Source organism: Chaetura pelagica, unplaced genomic scaffold (assembly GCF_000747805.2).
Source record: "Chaetura pelagica isolate M959 unplaced genomic scaffold, ChaPel_1.0 scaffold135, whole genome shotgun sequence".
Lineage (NCBI taxonomy): Eukaryota > Metazoa > Chordata > Aves > Apodiformes > Apodidae > Chaetura > Chaetura pelagica.
In genome coordinates this window covers 3,209,737-3,223,355 of record NW_009953649.1, presented here as the reverse complement: position 1 = coordinate 3,223,355, position 13,619 = coordinate 3,209,737, and positions in this window count along the sequence as shown.

Here is a 13,619-nt window from a genome sequence, read left to right as displayed (position 1 = left end):
TACAACACATCAATTTTTGTACAATACACATTTTATTTCTTAGTTTTGTCAAAGATCCAATAAGACAACAAGAAAGGGAACCAGATTCCATATTGCCAATAATCAAAACACTTATTCCATCTTCCTTATGTACTATGTGATTACAACAATGTAATTAGAGGCAAAACAACTATTACTAATATGCTTAGGGTGCCAAGGAGGCGGTCAATTATCATGCTACATGAGTAAGTAAAACATCAGTCTTGGTTTTCTTACCTCAGAAGTAGTGTGCTTTGCTGCCAATTAGAAAAATCTTTTTTATTCAGAAACTTGGAACAGTTTAGCAAAGCGGCACAGACATGACATTCTGTTTTTCAGAACAGAATTAACAAGCTTGAACACAAGGCTAGCAAATGTGATATGGAAAAAAAAAAAAGTCACTTATCACATTAATATTATTGGACACTAGTTTTGTATAGTTCATGTCATCTGTTTAAGAAGTGCATCCTCCAAATATTTTGTGTAAGGTAAGTTTCCTTATGCAAAGAAATTTCTTTTTGATATTAATCTCAACTGCACATACTGTGAAGCACAATCTACAGTACAGAGCTGGAAGCAACTATCACACTGGTCTCTTGGAATATTTACAAAAGTAAAACTACAAAACACACAAATTCATCTCTTCATGTTAGGGGAAAGTTTGTTGTAAAATTGGTCCTAGACATAAGACTCCTGAGATTCTTTCACAGGATATTAAAGATCAAGTCCAACTTAAAGTTATTACATCATTTGTCATACAAAGAATTCTATCAAAATTTTCAGACCTTCATCATTATGTACCATCTCACCATCATTAAGTATGTTCTTCATGGCTGACTAAAGTTAGCAGAGACACACTAATAATCAGAGAGATGTTACTGCTGAGAATTGTTAATGCCTCCTTTCATAAGGACAAGCTGCTGACCATGCTCAAGCATGCAATGGTTATATCTTCTTTCCAGGTATCTTTGGATACCAACAAATTCACAAATTATTGTCCTGCCTGGCACCTATTCCTTGTAGAGGGCTATCTCAAGCTAAGTACAGACACAGAGACTTATTTTCTTTTATCTTAATCAGACTGCACAGGCTAACAGAATTTTAAGCTTGATAGAAGGTGTCCTCAAAGCAAGAATCAGGAGTTAATTGTCCTGATTTTTTATGTCTTCTCAGCATTGTATTTCTGGCATATAAAAATTTATTTCAGAGACTTCACTTTATTAGCGGATTCCAGACTGCTAAAGAATTGACTTGTTACTTGAGCCCTTTCCAGAGGAAATGTTTGTACTCTCTTTTGAGCCTTCTCTTGTTTGGTGAGCTATAAAAAAAAATCTACTTTCATAGTCAGTTTAACATCTCCAATGCTTCTTCATGAAACACAAATTCTTAATTTCTCATTCCTTTGCCAGATCTGACAGCAAGGGGCTGCTCAGTCTGGGACTGAAGTTTGGTGGTAGAAAGGCATTTGGGGGAGCAGATAAGAAGTTTTTTCTGCTCTGTTCTTTGACAGGCTATTATCTTTTACTTCCACACTGAATTTTACTTGCAGGGTGAGAGAGGAGTTGCTTTTAAGATGTTGAGTATGACTGAAGCTCTGGGCAGCTTACAAGAACTGCAGGGCAGCCAGTGGGCTCCCCAGCACGGCTCAGGGTGATTTGTTCAGAGGCAGCTGCAGACTTAGGTCAACACATGTATCACACATCAAGCTTTCTATCTCTCTAATTGGGGATTTTATATAGTTCCTGACACTCTGGTGTCTGAGCAATTATGTGGTTGCTCCTGCTTCATATCAATATTGATTTCAGTTAGATCTGGTGGCAGGCATTTCTCACTTGAATGATCCTACCATTAGGATGTGCTGCCCTTCAAGGCCTGAATCTCATACCCTCCAGGGCACGATGTCCTGATTTTTCAGATTATAATTTGATTTGCTCTTTTTCTTCCTTTTTCTTTATTTTTAATCCACACAAAAAAACCATTCACCAAATTCAATGCATATGAATTACGTTTTTAAAAAAAGACATAAATAGTGATAGTATTTGCATGCTTTGAAACAAATAATTCAAGGGTGAATTTCCTTGCAAAGTTTTGGGGTAAAAAAGCATTGTGATAACATGGAAACTTATATGTGCGATAACAAGACTCAAAACTCAATACAGCTGTAAAACAGACACAGTATTTAAATTATGCATGTGAAGTGTCATGTTAAGTCTATAATATAATGAAGAATCTTAAAAGAACTATACTTACATCCAGTGTTCTTTTAAAAGGATCTTTGAGTTAGACTCAAAGAGACTCCATAACTCCCTTCAATCCTAAAACACTGCAAATGTTTCATAGAAGAAGCCATTTCCCTGTAAGCAGTGAAAACTTCCTACATATATCCAGGCATATTTGCTGCTTGAATTTCAAGTGTCTTCCAAGGTTCTTGTCCAAATATTAATAAGTTTTTAAATGTCAGATACTGTGTTTGCCAAATATCTATAAAGTTTAAGATGGTTTCTCAAACACACACAAACAACACAGGGAATTTTTCTTATTTATATTACTTACAAAGTGATGAATCTTCCCGTTAACGTTGTTTAGAGAGTGGCAAATGCTTGTTCTAAGATATGAGGGGAAATTTCAGTATTCATAGAACAATTTCAGGAAGAGAAAGGCTCCTACACAGAGCTTCAGTCTCTGCTAACAGTAAGGAAGTGAGAAGCTTATAAATAGTGTAAGCAAAATGAAACTCAGTCATAAGTAAAAAGCTATCCCAGCAGAAATAAATGCTGCCTCTGGTGGGAGAATAGCAGTTTACCGATGAAATTATGTCAGCAGTCCATAGAATCCTGCTTCCGCCAGTGGAGAATACTTGACAGTTAAAGGAAGTCAGAAAAGCCTCCAAAATTAAGAAAGACAAGTGATCTTCATTTTGAGACTGTTCTCACGTCAAGAAAGCAACAACTCTTAAAGCAAGCTCAGACACTTAAAATAATTATCATAAATACAAAGAGATTTCAGAGAAGAAACAGTGCTCTTCTCTTTCAAAGTAATCTCCTGTGATGTTTAAGACTTCTTTGTATAAGATATGTACTTTCAAACCCATTAATTTATATATTTTTTATATATATATATCTTTTTGCTACTTCATTTGCCATGTGGTGGAAAACACACTATGAGAAAAGTGGCAAATTATATACTATAAGAGAAAAATGAATTTTTTTTTCTCCCTTTTTTAAGCCTAACTTAAGTTGTTTGAAAGGAATGGAACTTTCTGAGAGACTTACTCAGCTTTGTAGATTGGTTTCGGAAACTTGATGTATATGCATGTAGGGGTAAAAAGAAAGAATGATATAATGGAAAATGATGGGTAAGGATGATGAACTTCTGTTGCTGCATTTTGAGAAAAAGAAATTGTGTGAGGAGATTATTTTAAAGAAGCCAAAGAGATGCTGTATTAGTTGGGATCCTCATTATGGGATGACAATCTGAGAAAGAAAGACAACCTTGAGGAGATAAAACTTTGTGACACTAAGAAAGAAGATGAAGTAAAATTTGAAGTGGTCATCTCATGGTAATGGAGCAGAGGGAGAATTCATATACACTACTTCTAGTGTTGGTAGTGTGAGCTGTTTCAGATGTATGAATGTTATGGGAGGAAGAACAAAGGGTCTGATTCTCTATGTGTAACTGAAAGGAATACACAACACATACTTACGAGATGGTCCAGGTCTTTGGTGAAGCGACCAGCTTAGAGATCAGCATGAACAGAGAGTAGCTATAAGCATGATGAGATAGTCCACAGGAAACATTAATGTCAAAGTTCCTGCAGGTTGTGCCAGAATAAAGTATGAAGGGCAATGAACAACATGGAGAGACAAGCTAGAATGGAGAAAAGTCGAGAGTACATAACATTTGACAGTGCTCCTGATGATTACCTGACATCTGGTGGTACAGGAAGCAAACATTTTTTAATCTTTTGTTACCCCATTACTGGAAAGTTCTCAAATTTTATGCATATAAACACAGTAAGTTATCCCAGTAATTTTAATTTTTTTTTTTGTTCAAAGATTTTCATAGAACTGAAAGCAGTATTTCTAATCATCACAGATAATTTTGCATTAGAGCAATAAAGGAGCAGTTGAGGGGCATGGGTGTTGAGCAAAACTATTATAGAATAAAAATGCATAAAAATATGGAGGCAGAGGAGGTTACATTATCCCTTGCATAGTTCTCACTCATATAATACTGTGACAGCTGAGGCCAGCTGAAGCACTCACACTTACAAGTCCACATTCAGTCAAAGCAAGAGACCTCTACCTAAGGATCTTCAGTCTTGGGGTGTATTTCTCTTTAATCCACTGATGCTAGAAGTCACTAAAATCCACATTTGGGGTTTTTTTATGCAGTTGCATACTTTGTAGTATGTAAAATAAATGTCCATCTTGTTCTGACTGGGGAGGCTGTCATATCTTAATGCTGTTTTAAGTTGCATGTTTATTTCACAAACTCTAAAATATGCACATAATCACTTCAGAAAATAAATATTAGGCAGTGGTACATTACAAACTTTTTCAAAATGTTTGAAAAGCAAAGCAGAATCTTGCTTTTCCCCATGTATGCCCTTTCTTTTTTTAAGTTTCAGATTTTCCAGCATGAAAACACAGGAGCATATTTTGCTCCTATTGAATTTTAGAATGTTTTACTTCTATTCTTTATGAGTTTCACTGGTTGAAATATCCTACAGTTTTGGGTAGCAAGAGCTCTGCGGGGAAAGTTTGTCTAAAAAACATTCCCATTTTTTAAGTATTTATTTATTCTACTTAAATTCTTAGAATAAGTATTTATCTTTCCTTTAAACTTTATGAAAGCTTTTTCTTTATTGTTTAAATAATGTTCTATTTTTTCACTGAATTTAATTTACAGTTTTTATGAAATACAGATTGTCACAAACAACATTTTCTAATGAAATGTAAGGCACATTTCTTTGATCATATTTTCTCTTGCATAAAAACATAGCAGTGTGTATGTGCAACCAACTCTCCACCTCAGAGAAAGCAACCAAAGGGAAACATTATTCTGCTCACATAATTATCCTTAGAGACTGAGAGAAAACAAGCTGCGTATGACAGATGAGAGTTACCATCACAGAGTCTCAAAGAATTACCGACTCACTTAAGTTGGAAAAGACCTTCAACATCATCAAGTCCAACCATTAACCCTACTCTACCAAGTCCAGCACTAAGCCATGTCCCCAAGCACCACATCTAGATGACTTTTAAACACATCCAGGGATGGTGACTCCACTGCCTCCTTGGGCAGCCTGTTCCAATGTCTGACAACCCTTTCAGAGAAAAAGTTCTTCCTCATGTCTAGTCTAAACCTCCCCTGGTGCAGCTTGAGGCCATTTCCTCTTGTTCTAATGAACACAGGACTGATGTTCATTCAAAAGCCACACTGGTAACAGCAGTAATAAGAACCTATGCAGAACAGAATGGGGAAACAAGATTAAATTATTAGTTCTCTTAACCATAACCATAGAAAACATGCTTTTAAAACATGTGAGGAAGAAGGCATTATTCTTTGGCATTATGTGAGCAGTTTCATGAACAGGGTTTTGGGGGCTATGTTTGTTAATGCTTTTATGTCGCATTTGGGAAGAGCTGCCATCATTGTATAACTAACATGCTTTTTTTTTTTCTGGGAAGACACCTTTTCAATGCATCTGTCCCCACCTGAAAGCTCCAAAGTCACGGGCATTATGAATCCACCTGTTATAGGTACACTTTACCAAATTAATGCTTAAATAAGAATAATTCCTTGAAAATACTACTCATTGGCCTAAATTCTTGCATGTGTTCAGTGGAAGACAAGTGAGATACAGAAAGGTATGTCAAAGCACCGGATGAAAGACAGAGAAGCCTCAAGGCTCTTCTAAGTAGGTGATGGCTTCTGGTATGCAGTGGCTTTAGGAGATTCCTGAAATAGTGTGTCTTTGAGTGATTCCCAAATATCTGGTTAGGAATTGAGGAACATGTAAAGTGGTGGATATGTAAGTGACCCAATATCTAGCCTAGCCTACGCATCAGTAATCTGTGATGAGTTTGCTTAATTTCAAGGGAAAATACTATACTCAAAGTTAGTGCTAGGGACTACACATTATTTCTTGTGACGCTGGAGACAATAGAATAGGACTAGAAAAATGGATTTTGGAAATCTTTCATAGTCACTGCCTAAAATGTAGCATACATTTAATTTTCAGAGGCAAAGAGATGGTTCTCCAAATCCATGTAAGGCTTACAATGGAAAAAAAACACCACAAAAAACCAATCAAAAAAAACAAAACGGCAAATAAAAGAAAACAACTTGTTTGCACTTATTTGTGATGACATTGCAAAATCAGTTTCCTTTCATTGCCACTTGTGAAGTCACTACACAGTGTTGGAAATAAACAGGAAAACTCTATTTTACTGGCAAAACCTATGCAGTCAAATGAAAACAAGCAACAAAAGTAAGACAGACAGTCTGACTGACACAGATCAGAGAAGCCCAGGGTTTATTTATTCTTAAATCAGCTCCCACAAAAACAACCTACTTCTCTGCTTAGGAGTTAGAAGACAGAGAGTGAAAAGATCTTTCAGTTTACTTCTGTAATAGGAAGTAAGTGACATTGCATGATACAAATCTAACTTTTCACAGTAAGTGAAACAACATAAACAGCTTTAATAATATCATTCACATTTTTCTCCAAAATTCCTTCTAGGACCATAAATACATGTCCACACTCGATATACAGCAGGGGAAAAACTCCCCTAAATTTCACACAAGGATCATTTATGAGGCACATTTTCCTCTTTAAAAAAATTTGCTTTTGCTAAACTTTTAGACAAAAGTATTAATGACATCAAAAACATTCTGACAGGCATAAATTAAAACTGCCTGTCAGATACTAGTTGCCACTTCAGATGTCAGCTTGAAAATGTCAGGGCCTCGTGGGCATCACCAGCCCTGATTGTCACTGCCTGGCTCCTCAGGGCTCCTCATGGCCCAGGACCCCACGGCAGCCCCCAGGGCCCTGAGCCCCTGCCCCAGCCCCGCCACAGCAGCAGGGCCAGTCTCCAGCTCTCCAGAGCCCTGCCCAGCCTTGGGCCCCCTCACAGACCCACATTCCAGTCCAGCCTCGGCTGGGGCTGTCCTGGTGCCCCCCCAGCTGCCTGCTCCTGGCGGGGGTGGGTCGGGTCTGGCTGCTGCCCTGCCCCAGTAGAGCCCCATGGGAGCCCCCGATCACCTAGGGATCCACTGGCCCTCAGAGAGCCCTGATCAAACAGGTCAACCCCGCAGGGAGGCAGAGCTGCAGGTGCTCTCGGGCTGTGCCTGCAGCTTCCCACGATACCTCTGCACACTCCTCAAGACTGTTACAGAAAAGTGATTGGCTTTATAGGCAAGGGAGAAATGCAAATCTAATGCAAATTAGACAGCTTCCACTGCAGATTGTAAGTTAGGTATAGCTGCATGAGGCAGTATGAATCCTACCACTTACTTGCACAGCTAAACCAGCTCAGCTGTACTGGTGCATTTCTCTCAATTTCCAGTGGCTTAAAATGAAGATAATATCTTTTTCCCCGATTAACCTGTCTTGCCTAAAGAAGAGGTGGCTCTGTGCCAACAGTCTTTCTCTCACTGTTTCTCGGAAAGCATCTTTTTGGTCTGAGCATCTACAAGGTAATGCACTATATAGATACAATTAATAGATGTTGGCTATTCCTAATTGGTGCTGTAACGAGCCCTAACTGGGGTGCCATGGCAGAAGAGATGGTGACCCACAGGGAGATCTGAAGGAGCAGATATTAATGACTCCTTACACACCTTGCCTGAAATAAAGCTCAAAACCATGATAACTCATCAAGTTACTGAACGTAACCCCACTATTAGGTATACATTCTAGTCAGAACAATGCCGTGCAGTTGCTGAGCTGATTTAATTAAACCTTACCATTTCCTCTAGGCTTTAATTCAATCAGCTACTACATGCCAAAGGTCAATTGAGAAAAGTCTTACACTAAGTCACCAGTTGGACCTAAAGCCTACTCAAGAAGCTCACTGTCTTTGGACAGAATCTAAAAAAATGTAAAGAATGTCAGAAATGAGAGTTTTCAGGTTTATTGACTTTAATAAATTGAAATCTGTCCCACATACTCTAGGTTTCTCCTACGCATTTGCCTTGTTACCTGTTTGCTTTCTCTGAAACAATTATTTGCCTTGTTAATTTCAAATTGCTATGTTCTTCTTAAATTAGAGAGCACTAGCATTTTCTTTGGAAAGTCTCAGTTGTCCTTGCATTTCACCTCCAGTTTCACTTGTTAGGAGGGAGGGGGGAAGATGTGGAAAGATATTTTTTGCCATGCTTGGAATGACCTTAAAAACATAGAATACTCTTCTCTTTACGGGAAATATTTTGTCTTGAAAGCTGAACTTTTCTTGTACAATTGAGCAGATCAGAAAATTCAAATATGTATCTGGTATTATTATTTCTGAACTGGTGTTCCAATAAGGCTTTACATTCACAAGAAAATGGTAGCATGAATTAAAATAAAGGAACTGTAAAAAAACCCTCAAAAATTAAATGAAGCATAGATGAATTTTGGATTTTCTAGCTTCAATGTCATCAAAGGGATCATTTGCTTGCTTGTGTGCTTACCCTTGCAGTTTATGTAATTCATTGCTGTTAATTTGAAGTAAGAAAGAAAAATACCAGTGAAATAGTACCCATTTTGAACAAAAGCTTAATGTTTCTGTAATCTAAATGAATACTTGTCTAGATTGTTACACTACTGTACAACAGGAAATCCCTTCCAACTAATGCATTGTAATTACAATGACAGTAATAAAATATGTGAGCTTTTTTTTTTTCTTATAGTGGGCAGTCAATTAAATCAATCATTGATCCTGTCTGAAATACTATACTTTGTACAAAATACTGTATACAAACATATCAATACATTTGAAAGGCATTTTTTAAACTGCAGCACTATAAATCTGTTTTAAGAGTGGATAAATTAGTTTTGTCCATTGTATTTTAGATTTAATTCATTTAGCTCAAGAAAATCCTTCTTCACTTGGCAGACACTCATACTTCATCTTAATTCGGCTATTTTATAAAGCTTGTGTTGACTTCACTTGTAATATTATGCTGCCTTTTAATAGAGAAAGATCGTATTTCATATTTACTTTGCTCTGTTATGCCAGTCTTAAAGGGGCGCTGTAATAAGAAGCACTTGTATTATACTTGACTGAATACTATACAATGTGTATGATAAATACATATGAAACAATATTTATTATTCAGTAAAGTGTTCGTTTTTGAAGATGGAAAAAGGCCTTGTTTAAAACCTGTTCTGACATTCTGGCATTGTATCGCTGAAGTTTTAATCCTGACTTAGGCCTTATATTAATATAAAAACGAGAAAACAGAAATGCAGCACATGGGATGTGAAATAGTAATTTTATTCTGTAATAATTAAAAAAGCAGAAGTAACAGAATCTCCACTTTTGGGGATATGCAAAAATTAGAGACAACCCTAAACAACATGATCTGACTTTGAAGCTGGATCCAGTTTATGCCGGAGTGGGCCATCGGACAACATGACCACCAGAGACACCCTCTCACTTCAGTTATTCTGTGCTTATATGATTCTGCACTAAATATGTTTCAAGGATCCCTCAGAATAGACCAAATTGCAGATGCAATAAGATGCAAGGCAAATAATAATACAAGTTTTGTACTGATTATGTTATACTACTAGTTAAGTACATCATGTCATCTCCTGATTTGGTTTAATCTTATACATGTTGTGAAGAAAGTGCATGGATTGCACTGAAGGAAGTCTAAGTTTCATTACATGTTGAAATGATGGCATAAATCGGATTAAAATTAGAAATTCCTTGGTGTCATTATTTATAATTCTCCTTCGACATCTAAAAACCAACATTCTTCCTAAGACAGCCATGCCTTTTTCTTTTGCCATGTTCTAGCATAACACTCAATAGCTACATGGGTACTTGTGTTATTATCTATATTGCTTGAGTAAATCAATGCAGCAGAACACTTCCAATTCATACTTCAACCACCAACGTATGCCCTTGTCATTATGCTTGCTGACCTGAGCTGAATGTGCAGGCATCTTGGTGCAATCTCTGCAGCAGCAGTATGTGCCCTCTCTCTGCCATACAGCCTAATGGCACCCAAACAGAGGGAGTTAGTCATGCTGTTCCATTAGCTTGTAAGAAAACATGCCCATGATGATGTGAGCCTGCCAAAGACCACACAGGCTTCCAGATGTAGGAACTCATCACATCAGTACAAGCATGGTCAATCAGTGAAGACGTTCTGAAACGTGTGAATTTATAAACAGTAGACAGTTCACCTCCTTTGAGGTTACGGAACTACTAGAACAGCTCTTTTCCAGGAACTGATGAACTTATTGATACATGCTCTTTTTAACACTCCTTCTTGTTTATGTCTTATTAAAATTATGCTGCAGAAATCTAAAAAAGTTCACCTGCAGCTGGAAGTCCCCTTTACAAGTTGTCGCCAATACAGATTATTGGGGGAAAAAAATGTCAAACAGGGCTGTTACTTTGGCAGCAGCTCTGAGTCTAGAAAGCTTGAGCAGCTTCCCAGCTGCCAGGAAAGACTCCAAAACTCACTTGGAGCTGTGGTTACAATGTCTTCCTTGCCCAATACATTTCAGCAGAACACCCTGAATGGGATTAGCTCAGAAATGCTTCCCAGCTTCTTTCTATTTATGGCAAGGAAATGTTTGGCTAGGGCTCAGCTGATCCTGACTCTGAAGTGAGTGACTAAGCACCATTAAAAAGTTCTCAGGAAAGCTAAGCATCTTAATTAGTCTTCAAAGTCTGGATTGACTTATTGTCAAAAGATTAGAGGCCAAGAACAAATCTTGAGATCACTTCTGATGGTTAAGAAAAGGACAAGAACTCTATGCCAAGTAGTGCAAATCATACCGAGTATGCTGCCTTCTCTGGATACAAGCAACACTTTGGGGGCTCACAAATAAACTAATGACAAATAAGTGGATCTGTGACTTCACTACCTACTCACTGGTCTGGGATTATTCCACCAAATCTTAGCGTACATTATAACCAGGTGGGTTTTGACATATTCTGGCTTGTGCAGGACTACCATCAGTCTCTCTCTCCTTCATGCTAGCACTGGTGGTATACTACCTCCCCCCCCAAAATAAACCAAAACAAACAAACAAACAAACACCCAGACCATAAGCACAGTGATGGTTGCACTCTGCAGTTATGTGTGAAATTGCTGTGATGATCTTGAGGCAAAAGACCCAGCAAATCTGACCTGCACCAACAGGAATGTGGAATGATACTGGTACATAGGCCAGCACTACATGCCCCATTGCCTCAAATACCTCTTAGGAATAGTGGTTGCTCATGGGGTATATGTAGATTACTGATCAGTAAATGAGCAGGTGATATCCTACCTCCTTTCCTAGGAGCAGTAAACTACAGGATCAGTAAGAAACGGTGGTAAAAAAGAACCAAAGCCAAGCAGGTTCATATGGTAGCGTGGATTCGTCTGACCAATGCACTGCTCATAGCTAACTCATGAGCACTGAACAGTGGCTCTGTCACAGCTGGACTCTCTCATAGTTAGGTACAAAGATGTTGCAAACTAGTTGGGTCTGATTGCTTCTTCCCCAGCCGGGCTTTGGACTTGGGTATGAAACGCAAGATTTCAGATAGCAGAGGCTAGAAGGTCTGAGTGAGCAACATGAAGGAATGAGATTAAGCAGAATTGGTCTCGTCTGTAAACAGGATGTGGTTCTTGGGTAAGAGCTGGAGGCCCCAAAGAAGGTCTGAAATACAAAAGCTAAATCCTGAGAGATAATGAGGATATTCACTGAACTATAAAATTAAAAGGCCTACTACTGTTTCCACTGAAGTCCCAGTGAGAGGGAAGGTTGCCAGTAATGTTTTACAGGAACAGCTGAAGTCTCAAAAAGCACAGACTTGGTGAAAGGCATCAACTAGAAAGTGTGAGGGAAGAGAACTGCTACTGTCTCAACCTTGTCTCTGTTATAATATTTACCTAAATTTTATCAAGCATTGGTACAATGTTACAATAATGAACTATGTTCACCTTGTGTTATGTGCTAATGTAAAGAGAAAATCAAATCCAATCTCTGCTCTAAAAATCTGTAGTCCAGTTAAAGCATGGATTCAAGAGACAAGTACATAGATAGTAAAAGCGAGTGCAATAAGCAAAAAAAAATGCTTTCAAAGACCTTTAATTCTTCATCTAGTTTCGAGGGCTTTTTTTTTTCTCTGATTACTATTACTTACTACAAATAATGATGCTAATTGTGCTATGAAAGTTGTAAACAGAGAGTATTTGCAGGTCCTGGCTTACTGACAAGAGGGCCTAAATGGACTAAAACATATATTAAACCTGTACCCATGCCTTTACCTGTAACAATCTATGTTTGCTATTTAGTCAAATATAGCCAAGTTTTAGAAGTTTGCCTCCCTGTTTAGTGTGTTACAATAGGCCTGTGTGAATAGGCAGAAAAATTGGACATTATTTCTGTAATTTATACACTGTTAGCCAAAAGTAATGGATAATTAAAGACATACTGAAAACGTACATATTTATCTCCTAAAGTTCATTTTAAAGTCCATTTCTTTTATTTCTAGGACTTTTGCCATCTCTGGAAGCATTCTTTCACATTTTGCCATTTCGAGGAAGTGTCCAACAGTCCTGGAGGCACAGGAGAACAGCTCCCTAAGTTCATGACTCAGTGCCTTAGTAAGAATATGTAAACTGCCTTGGTTCCTTTCAAATGTTTATACATCATATACCTGCTGGCAATATGGGTGTCAACTGATACAGGGATACAGGTCTACGGAAAGTTTGTGGAATTTTGCCTTCCGAGGTTATGATGATGGCTGCATCACAGCTATTTTGCTGCATTCTCATTACTCTTATCCCTCTGTGCACTACTACATTTACTGCTGGGTATCAGGCTGAAAACACCTCTTAAAAGTACCATTTTACTGTGTGCTGAGCCTTTTACTGCACAGGCATTCACGCTGCAGTTTGGAGATGGGAGTTAATGTCTCAAAACACATCTCTAGAAGCTTTGCCTCCGTTAAGTGATGTCTGATCTTCCAGTGCATTTTATTTGAAAAGAAAGTTCAGGAATGAGTCACCAAATAATTACCTTTTGCAATATAACAACAACTGAGCTAAAAGCAGCACCTATTGCCTGACCACTAAACACACAATCCAAGAAATGCAATCCAAGGCTAAAAGAACAAGCCGAATGCTCCTGATCTTCCAGTGCATTTTATTTGAAAAGAAAGTTCAGGAATGAGTCACCAAATAATTACCTTTTGCAATATAACAACAACTGAGCTAAAAGCAGCACCTATTGCCTGACCACTAAACACACAATCCAAGAAATGCAATCCAAGGCTAAAAGAACAAGCCGAATGCTCTACCGGCGGTTAGAGGAACGTTTAACTCGGTGCGACCTGCTTCGGTCAGTCCTGCTGCCGCCAGAAGGGAGGGCAGCC